Genomic DNA, 11,199 nt, shown 5'->3' with positions numbered 1-11,199 from the left:
GACAATTTTCAAATCCCATGGATGACGTTTTAAGGAGCCCTCCTTATGTGTATATATAGGAGGTGAGATGGAGGACATTTCCTCATCCATTGTGCAACACAGAACTTGAAGACAAGATCGTTGGAGGAGAGATAGATCTCTATTTTGGGTCGCAGTAAAGGAGATAGAACAACGTGGGCATTGAGGGTCTTTCCTGTGCAAAACTTAGGAGGCCAAAGTGGCCTATTCTTTAAGGTTGAGGCTAGGGAGGCTTGTTTGAAGGTCTATTAGGGAATGATCTATGGGAAGAAAACTCTGTTTAGGCAAAACGTAAGTTACAGGTAGGTTGTGTGGTAGGCCGCAGGCCATACCACCACAACAAGGTACTTGTGTGGGTCTATTTAGGGTTGTATTATGCCCTAATCTTCATCTTGGGGGCAGAGGGTTCACATAAAGTGATGATGTAGGGATTGAAGGTTGTTTGAGGATTGTTCAGTGATTGTTTCAGGGTTGTTGCAGTGTGCTAAAGTGCCCTAACTAGGAACAGTCAAGGGCAATGTGGTACAATATATTTGGAGGTAAGGTTGTTTTGTGTTGGGTCAATGTGTTGACTAGTTTTGGATCATTTATATATGCAACCTGTGGGAGCCAATTTGGAGGCTTGATGTGGTGATCAAGAGCCTTCATAGGAGAAGATCTTGTAGTGAATGATTAGGTGCCATTGATCTGGTGGAGGGCTGTGTGTTGCCTACCCAAAGTAGCCCTGGACAAGCTATCTTGAAGTGACAATGAAGAGTTGAAGATTGAGTGAATATTGGTGCCGAAATTGTAGCACTTTGATGGACAAAAGTGGTTGCTAGCCTGGAAGATTGGATCTCAGGAATTGGCAAGCCTAAAGAGAATATTGGATCAGCCCGTGTACATGCAGTAGAAGCAACTTGCAGCAATGTCAGGTGGCAGCCCTCTTGGAGGATCGATGTGCTTTCCTTTGAAAGACTAAGGGGCATCTAGTGAGTAGTACGGGAGTGAAGGATGGGCAGTAAAAGATACGACATAGAAGCTGCAGCGAAGTTTGTCATTATATCTTGTATACCATAGATTGTTGTATTATTCATATTTGGTTTAATATAATGAATATTGGGTTGTACATTATTGTACAATTTTGTTAAAAATTATGTATACTTGTGAATATGTGATTTACTTCTTTATATTTTCCATTGTGCAAAGTAGTTCTTGTTGAGATTCTTGGTTTGGTAGCGTCAGATATTTTACGATTCTAACCTAGACCTAAGATCGTGGAAATTCAACATGGTATCAGAGCGTGTCTGAGCTACTTTGGAAGTAATTGAATAAGAGTTGTGCACTGTGAAGTACAACTTAAGAGGGAATTGGTCACATTGTAGGTGACAATGTCAAAGTTGCAGGCTAGTATCCAGTACGAGGACAGGTTGGAGAGGTTGTCCAACTATATTCCATGGAAGGAAAGAACCAAATTGGTCTTGCAGGTCAACAAGATCTGGGAGATTTCCGAGAAAGCCATCAAGCAGCCAACCAACCCTAAGGAGATGGAAATATATGAAGATTTGGATACGAGGGTGAGATTGATCATCCTTGATGGTGCGAAGGATTCCCTAATACCTCATTTGTCTGGGAAGAACACTGCACATGAGATGTGGATGGCTCTTGAGAATTTGTTCTAACATAAGAACGAGAACCGGGTATTGGTATTAGAGGATAAGTTGAAGTCCACCAAGATGATAAAGGGTGAAGGAGTGACTTCGTATCTGACGAGTTTGTCTCGGGTCAAAGATGATCGTGTTTCCATCGGCGTGACTATTTCAGATGGAGATATTGTGAGGATTTCTTTAAAAGGGTTCACCGAGGAATGGAAGCCCTTCATCAAAGGGATTGTTTCTAGAGAGAAGTTTCTACACTCGAATAGTTTGTAGGATGACTTCATTCAGGAAGAGTTGCAAGACAAGGATCTTCATCTAAAGAAGAAGACTTTCGATGATGACGTGGAACTTGCAGCACGAATGAAGGGTAGGCAGAAGGACTTGAGTGAAGTCAAGTGTTTCAACTATGGCGAGATGGGTCATATTTCGTCGAGATGTCCGATGAAGAAGAAGGGAGATGACGAGAAGAATAAAGGAAAGCAGGTCATAGGTGTTGCCACTTCTGCTAAGATAGATGATCTCACTAATATATTGGAGGAGGAGGACTTTGCTATGATATCTTATTTCTTTCAATGTACTATGTATGAGGATGGATGGTACATGGACAGTGGTGTGTTGAATCATATGGCAAGGTCATGGGAGGTTTTTGAGACTCTAGCTGAATGGGACTCAAAATTTCACATGGTGTTGGGCGAAAAGAGTCAGTTGGAGATCCAAGGATCGGGAGTTGTGTCATTCAGAAAGGAGACATGACAATTGATGCAGGTCTAGGATGTAATGTTTGTACTAGGACTCAGATTTAGCATCATTTTTGTCTCGATGATCGAGAAGAAGGGGTTTGAGGTCTTGTTCCAGAATGGGAAGGCAAGACTCATACCTAGGCTCTATGTCCAATGGGATTGTACTTGGATTTAGAGAGCATGGACACTACAGGTTGACGAGAAAGCATGTGGATCATGGAAAGAAGAATCAGGTGGAGCAAGTGTAGGTTCCAGAGAAGCAGGTGCGGGTACAGGATTCAGAGAAGCAAGTATAGGTTCCCAAGAAGAAGGTCCAAATTCCAGAGACTCATAGGGAGTCGATTTCTAAAGGGAGATTGCAGATTCAGAGGGAGACTTTGTAGTCCAAGAAGAGCACGTGGTCAGTGGGGAGCAAGGGTGCTCCTATAGCTTCCAAGAAGGAACCATGGAGAGAGTGGAAGACATTACAGGATAATAAGAAGAAGTAGGGTGCTTCCAGTAGTGACAGTGACACTTCCGAGAGAGGCATAGTTCACAGAACATGGATTGCTATAATTGTGAGCTCCAAGGGTTGGGCAAGTGTTGTGAGTAGTAATGATGATGAGTTAATTCCTAGTCATTGAAGTACCCCCCTTCCTAAGAAGGAGTGTTGATTTTTTAGTAGCTTGGGAGGTACTCCAATCCCTAGGGTTCGAGGGTTGGAAGACAAAGCGCCACAAGAGTCACTTGTGGGCTTAGAACCCAAGGTAGGGGTTTTTCACCCATCGGAATTTTGGCCAAAACCATGAGCACATTTCGACATGTGATGGATGAGGATGATATCTCTAGGCGAGATGAATCTAACACAACAAGAATCATCTGATTCCAAGTTGTAGAAATGGAGATATGAATTTTTGAAGTATATACTTGGGTTTTGCACATGTATGTCTAGTTCAGCTTAGAGTTAAGAAGGCATGTGACAGTTGTCAAAGCCCACGGATGATGTTTTAAGGATCCCTCCTTATGTGTATATATAGAAGGTGAGATGAAGGACATTTCCTCATCTATTGTGCAACATAGAACTTGAAGACATCCTCGTTGGAGGAGAGAGATCTCTATTTTGGGCCTCATTAAAGGAGATAGAACAGCGTGGGAATTGAGGGTCTTTTCGGTGCCAAATTCAGGAGGAAAAAATACTAATGAGAGGGCCGAAAAACTTTTCTTTAAGACCGAGGCTAGGGAGGCTTGTTTTAAGGTCTGTTGGGGCAGGATCTGTGGGCAGAAAACTTTGTTTGAGCAGAACGTAAGTTACAGGTAGGTTGTGTGGTAGGCCACAGACCATACCACCATAGCAAGGTACTTGTGTGGGTCTATTTATGGTTGTATTGTGCCCTAATCTTCAACTTGGAGGCAGAGGGTTCACATAAAGTGATGCCACAAGGATTGAAGGTTGTTTGAGGATTTTTTAGTGATTGTTTCAGGATTGTTGCAGTGTGCTAAAGTTCCCTAACCAGGAACAATCAAGGGCAACATGGTACAACAAATTTTGGAGGTAAGGTTGTTTTGTGTTGGGTAAATGTGTTGACCAGTTTTTGATCATTTATATATTCAGCTTGTGGGAACAAAATTGGAGGCTTGATGTGGTGATTAAGAGCCTTCATAGGAGAGGATGTTGCAGTGAATGATTGGGTGTCATTGATCTAGTGGAGGTCACTGTGTTGGCTACCCAAAGTAGCCTTGGACAAGTTATCTTGAAGTAACAAAGAAGAGTTGAAGGTTGGGTGAAGATTAGTGCCAAAAGTGTAGCACTTTGATGGAAAAAAGGGACTGCTAGCCTGGAATATTGGAGCTCGGGAATTGGCCAGCCTAGAGAGCATATTGGATCAGCTCGTCTTCATGCGGCAGAAGTGACTTGCAGCAGTGTTAGGTGGCAGCCCTCCTGTAGTCTCAATGTGTTGTCCTTTGAAGGACTAAGGGGCAGCTAGTGATCAGTACAGGAGCAAAGGATCGGTAGGACAAGATACAAAATAGAAGTTGCAACGAAGTTTGGCATTGTATCTTGTATACCATAGACAGTTGTATTATTCAGATTTGGTTTAATATAACAAAGATTGGCTTGTATATTATTGTACAATTTTGTTAAAAATTGTGTATACATGTGTATATGTGATTTACTGCTTTATATTTTCCACTGTGCAAAGTAGTTCTTGTTGAGATTCTTGGTTTGGTAGCGTAAGAGATTTTATGATTCTTACCTAGACCCAAGATCGTGGAAATTCAACACATGTTGTTTAAGTGTATTAAGTTCTTGGGAATTTTTTTTGAGGCATTATACTTTGAATTTTGATAGCTTTGTCTAGAAACTAACAAGAGATTTTTGGACATGGACATGGACAATTGAATTGCAAGCCTCTTCTTGCAAATTAAAGAAAGCGAGACTTTGTTTTTTGTAAATTTTGTTATATAATTGTGTTTTCAAATATGATTTTTCTTATTTAATACAAATATTTTCTATTAAAAAATATTTATTTATTTAACTTTTATAGCGGCTACAACCACCCTCCAAAATTTTCCGTAGCTTCGTTTTGGAGCCTCCATACCAACCTTTCATAGCAGCATGTCTTGCTTCATCAAGTAGACAATCTTCAATGGTTTTCTTGCAAAAAGACAGCCTGTCTATCAAATCTTGTTGCATTCCCTCACAGGTTGTTTCTCCGAACTTGGTCTAGTTTCAGGCTGAGCAACTCCAATAATATATTGCACAATTCTAGAGGGCAACCAGCCTTCCCTCTAGAAATTTCATAATTCAGTCTGACAGCCTACTAGGCTTCAGAATTGCGCAATTCTGCCAGCCAAGCTTCATCTAGAAAATTGTGCAATTCCTCCCGGCAAAGGCTGCTCAGCCTAGGAATTGCGCACTCTTGGGCAGCGGTCAGCGGCTCTACCCAGAAATTGCACAAATCTCCTGGGCAGCCAGCCCAATTCCCTTCCAGAAATGTGCATTTTCTCCCAGCAGTTGAGCAGCCTCTTGCATGTGCAGTTGAGTTGATTGGTTCCCTCTAGGACTGAGCAAAACTAATTTGCATGCATGGCTTGGTTCTCCCAAGGCAGCATGTAAAGGCATCCCTTGATTCAGGGATCTACTTTTAGCAGTTGGAGGTTGCATGCAAGGATCATTTCGGAAACCTCCCACCAAGTGTCGCTCTTCCTAGATTTGTGGCATGCACGTCACATCTTCAATTTTATCAAAACTCATGAACCAAACATTGTAGAGCTCATTCCTCACATCAACCTTGCAGCTTTGACATCCCACATCACATCTAGGAGTCATCGGCACATTCAGCTCAGTTGTTTTGGGGTAAGCCCGCCTTCCATGTCTTGTGTTGCATTTTCAGCGCTTTTTGTGTTTCACCTCATATGAATGTTGTCTACTTGATTTTAGTGAGTGATTTCTATCATTTTGATACATACTAGCTTGTACTAGCACCGTTTCAGTTTTCGTTAACATCTCACTGCTATCACATCCATGAAACTGTTTTTCACGAACGGTCGCCAATTTGGCAACTCGCCTCAACCACATGCATGTTGTTCCATTTTCTGAATCTTTCTTTCATTGTCTACATGCAAGATCATTCACTTATTATTGCACTCAGTATCACCATGCATTCACATTCATATTCGCTTGCAGTTTCCCATCAGCAGGTCTGGGCAGCCTTGGCCCGAACTCTGCCTCACCAAGACAACATTGTGCAATCCTGAGAGGGAAGGCTTTGTCTTCCTCTCAGGAAATGTGCATTTCTACCCAGTGAATGTCCTCCAGTCTTGCATTGCACAATTCTAAGGGACAATGACTGCTGGCCCAGAAAATTGCGAGATGCAGTCACTGAGCCTGCAACCATTTCCAGCTGATATTGTGCATTGCGTAATTCTAGCAGTCAGTAGCCAGGCTGAACTATGCATTTTGCAGTTCCAGTAGTTAGTCAGCCTCCTGACATCTTGGACTGTGCCTTGCGCAGTCTTGGCAGTCAGTCTCCCGACCTCCCGACGGAAATTGTGCAACCTTCATGATCAATCACACAGGTATGTTGGAAGTCAGTTCTCAAGTTCGTTTTGGTTTTCGACTGACAGATTGCTTTCCATGAGTGTTTCCATGTCTCCAGGTATTGCAGGTGTTCATCTGATTCTCAATAGTACAAGTATAATGGTTTCCAAGAGAGCAGAGTCGAAGACATCATTCAGAGCGCACTTGGGGATGCAGTTGATCAAGTGTCTATGGACTTGTCTACCCACGAAGACATCAAGTTGTTTGTAAACAAGGACATTAAGATATGACGGAAGTAGCATCACAGTGAGCGGCATCATGAACAGCAGCTAAAGGCATCATACTGGATACAACAAATGTAAGAGGAAGGTTGTTGACAACACAGAGGCGGAACAAAGTTGCAAGCTCAAGTAGATCCACTTGTGGTGAAGGCAACTTTGGAGATGCAGGCTATGAAGTGACGGCGCGACATGGAGATCACACGAAGGAAGAGAACGGAACAGAAAAGGAGTTGCATGTGATCAAGCAGCAACTCAAGGAAGAACAGGAGTTGCATAGACAATATAATGAGTTGTAGCAAGAACAGGTACAACAACAAGCACAATATGCACTCACGGATGAAACTACGCCCATACAAGTTAAAGATCCATCCCAGTAGCTAGCATGGAGCACACATGGTGAGCAGTTTTTTTGATCGCACGCAAGGGAATTCAACAGCATGCATGTCATCTTGTGCATGCATGCAATCCCATCCATTCAACACACTCATGAGGCAAAGACAAGAAGCAAGTCCAACTGGAGCTGAACATGTAGTTGACAGCTAATGTGCATGACCACCAGCACACATTGGAAGATCAACACAGACATTATGCATCAGTGTGTTACTGGTTCAGCCGCACCCATAAGACCATGTGCATGTTAGCAGATGAGTTGGATGAAGGAGCCACACCAATGTACCCGGATATAATGGAGGCAAGAGTTCGCTTCAGCAAGATGTCACCTTGGAGAGCATGCACACCATCATGGATGACCAGGCTTGGCATCAGCTCACCACCTTCACCATCACAAGCATGTCAAAGAGTTGGTCTCACCACAACAGACAAAGTGTCAGTGATGTCTTGCATGGCTTGCTCAAGCAATTTTTTCTCACATGGGCACATGGGCATTGTAATGTAATGTCTTTTCAAGTTTAATTTCAAGTGTCAATAGTTGGATGTAACAGCCATAGAGTAGAGGAAGAGTCATGAGGGTAGATGAACTGTCACAAAGGGGAATGTCAAGGGTGACCCCACCCTTTGCTATAAATAGAACCTCATAACTCATTGTAAAGGCTTTTGGTCAACCAAGCTTTCGATAAGACTATCTTGGAGAGAGCTTGGATAGTATTGTAACAAGCCTTGGCTTCTCCACTGCACAGAGCTAGTATATCTCTTTAGAGGAGCAGGCAGTCGTGGCTGTAACGTTCCATTGCCAGAACTAGTGGCTAGACATGGATGTATTGTATGACTGGAACTTACACTTCTTAATATAACAGAGCCAGCATGTTTCATGCATATGTTGTATTGTATTCTATGCTATCTGGTTTACTCTAAATGATATATGTATTTGTTTTCTTACGCATGCATGTATGGACTTTTCTATGTATGTATGTATGAATCTTTCTTAAACGTGTTGTTGGTTTAACCATCACTTTGGATTGCTAGCTAACTTGCCTTCCATGTTGTGATGCATCTTTGCTCGTGTGTTCCCTTCTTAACTTTGCGCCATCACATGTTTCCAAGGGGTGCACTCATCTCAACCCCCATGTGTTAGAACCTCTCATGCACCTTCCTTGGCTTTTCGCAGCTATCACACCCTTGCTACCAACAAAGACATTTTACTTGCCTCTGTGCTAAATCGCGGTCAAGGCATTACCGTACGACCCACTGCTGGGACTCCTACACCAAACGGTCTGAGGTCTAATTGGGACTTCTTATCGGGGAGACCCCCTTACATGTTGGCGGGTCTAGTACCGTCAACATTTTGGCGCTAGAAGGAGGGCCAGATGACAAGTTGAGTCCTCACATCTGTTTTGGATCTCTACATATCTATCATGACTAACTACTGAGTTGCTCTTTCGAAGTGTATGTCTTATGGAAATGATTTCATTATCTCGGAAAAGCTCTCGGATAACTTGTCTCATAAAACATATGATGGTGGAGGCCACATAGCCTTGGTTAGGCACGTTGTCGACATTGTAGGCTCATGCAAAAGACATGGAATATTTGAAGAACACATGACATGCGCATTGTTCATCTACACGCTTCGAGGGCGCTCAATGCACTGGTGTGCCACGCTACTCGAAGAACCTATTCATTCTCTTGCTTATATGGTCGCAGAGATAGGTCGTGCTTTCAATCACTATAACCATAAAGCACTCGAAAAAGAAATTCTGAAATTACGAAAAGCACCTGATGAATCCGTTGATCAATTTTACACACGCTTTTGTAATCTTGCATACTGATTCCCCGAATATGATATTGATTGGGAATTTCTCGATGGAAGATTTGAGTATATTCTTCACATATCTGAACCCCACTCAGCATAATTTGGTGATGGATTTGCGCAATCACAGGCAGGCGCAGTTGCTGTCATAAGTGATTGTCTGCCTTCACCTCATCAAACAACTCCACCACCACAAAGTGATGTGGGAGAACATGCACACACATCTGTTGAACTGTCACATCCTCCCACCCCACCTGCCCTTGACATATGCGCAAATTTGGCTTGTAAGCTTGTTGGTTGTCACATGGATTCGTTCCCTCAACCTCCGTCCTCATGTTCTGTTGCTCCTACGGATTGTATTGTCTTGTTCTCTTCCATTCTGCACTCCTCACCTGTTGTGAACGAGGATCAATTTGTAGACGGAGTTGGTGTTGTGCAGCCAACCTACGCCATCATTCATGATGAGTGTGTGCGGGAATCTAAATAAGAACCCACGATGAAGGATGACTCCCTTCCAGTCGCGCCTCATATGTTTTATCCTAACATCCCTTTTGATTCTGTCACTACTGATTTCCCCTGTGAAAACTCATTTCTAGGTCTTTCTACTTCTGATATTTCACAGGACACGTTGGATGTCAGTCTTTCATTACGTTGTGGATAGGAAACATCTTCCTCCAAAAATCTGTCCAATCTATTATCTTTAATTTCTGAAAACACAGAGGGTGAACATCTTTGCTTCTCATCCACCCCTCTACACGATTCATCAAATCATGAGGATGCTGATAAGCATCCTGAATTTTCTGATCTTGGTTGTCGTGATCTCTCTACTTCTTCATCTGATCACAATGTTGATTCAATTGTTGTTAACCTATCTAGATTCAATTGTTGTTAATCTATCTAAGACATTGTATACGATGATCTATCTATCAAGGAAGTCAAAACCCTTCATGTCGTCGAGGCACTTCAGCCCGAGATGATGGTTATGCCAAGCCCTCGCTGTCCTGAGTTTGGTTTCACTTCTAATCAGGAAATTGTTGAAACACTCAAGGCTCCTCATCACTCTCTTCTTTGCATTGAAAATCAACCAAACACCCATATTTCGCTTCCTCCACTCGAACTACATGATCCCATCACTTATGCGTTGGAGGAATCTTACACAACAAGCACACATGCACAACGTAAGTGGTCTAGCTTTCTCACGTTTGTTTGCATGTCACAATCAATAGAATGCATACACTCAACATCTGCATGCAGTGTAGCACAACACCATGGCAGCTCCACAGAGTGCATGTCATGCGCTTCCACTCATATTTGTTCTATGGTCGCTTGTAAGCTCGGAGTGTGTCCGTCTTCATCGTTATATCTTTCATGCTTGCTGGTTTGCGCAACTGCGATGTTCGCAAACCGTGCCTTCACCAACATGGGTCAACCAATGTGTCGGTGGCTGCATTGGAAGTATCACTTCACATGAGATGGCCCATGCACCGTTATCTTAGGAGTAGGAGTAGTGTTTTCTTTCAGTTTGTTTGCTTACATGCTTTGTTGGTTTGTTTTTCTGCTTGCTTGTTTTCTTACTTGTTTTACTTTCGCTTTTGCTTCTGCTTATACTTTGTTTTGCTGTTTGTTTTCTTGTTTTGTTCGTAGGTTAGTTTTGCATGAAACCATGTATGACTCTTGAAACAAGCTAGGTAAAGTACAAGTGGACTTATACAACTATCAATATTTGGCTATCTATTATTTGCTCTCTTATGTAAGAACTTGTTGTCTTCAGTCCATGATACATCAATGGAAAATACGTATTGTTCGAAATAAACCTTGGTGAAAACACAATGCTTGTGCGCTAACTAGTGTCACCTACTCTAGTCAGTTGTTTTTGGGTTAACCCTTGTCAGCCCAGTCAAGTAGAGTAAGGTGAGGGGGAAAACCTTAACAGGCACGTCAGAGGTATAATAAACTACTTCTCTGCAGGAACAACCTCTTTTTCTCTCAATAAGTCAGGATCCCTCTTCCGCCTCTGAAATGAATAAGTGTTATGCACAGTTACGAAGATGAAAAAGTGAAAAAAGTTTGAAAAAAAATGAAAATGAATAAGGTGAAAGGAGAGAAAGGATTCTTGCGTAGAGAGGTGATGCAAGTAACTCCGTCAGGGTACTGATTAGGCTCACTGGCAGCAGAGCCATGCTTGTGTTCCTATGTGACTCCTTCGGGGTATTGTCCAAGCCTGCTGGCAGTGGAGAAACACCAGAGATGAAACTAAGACTCTGACGACTATACTGCTTGTGCACCAATATACCCCTCA

This window comes from Pinus tabuliformis, chromosome X (assembly GCF_031772625.1).
Source record: "Pinus tabuliformis cultivar Carrire ecotype Pingquan chromosome X, CPIR1, whole genome shotgun sequence".
Taxonomy (NCBI): Eukaryota; Viridiplantae; Streptophyta; class Pinopsida; order Pinales; family Pinaceae; genus Pinus; species Pinus tabuliformis.
The sequence above is the reverse complement of the archived record's forward strand: the minus strand, read 5'-3'. Positions refer to the sequence as shown.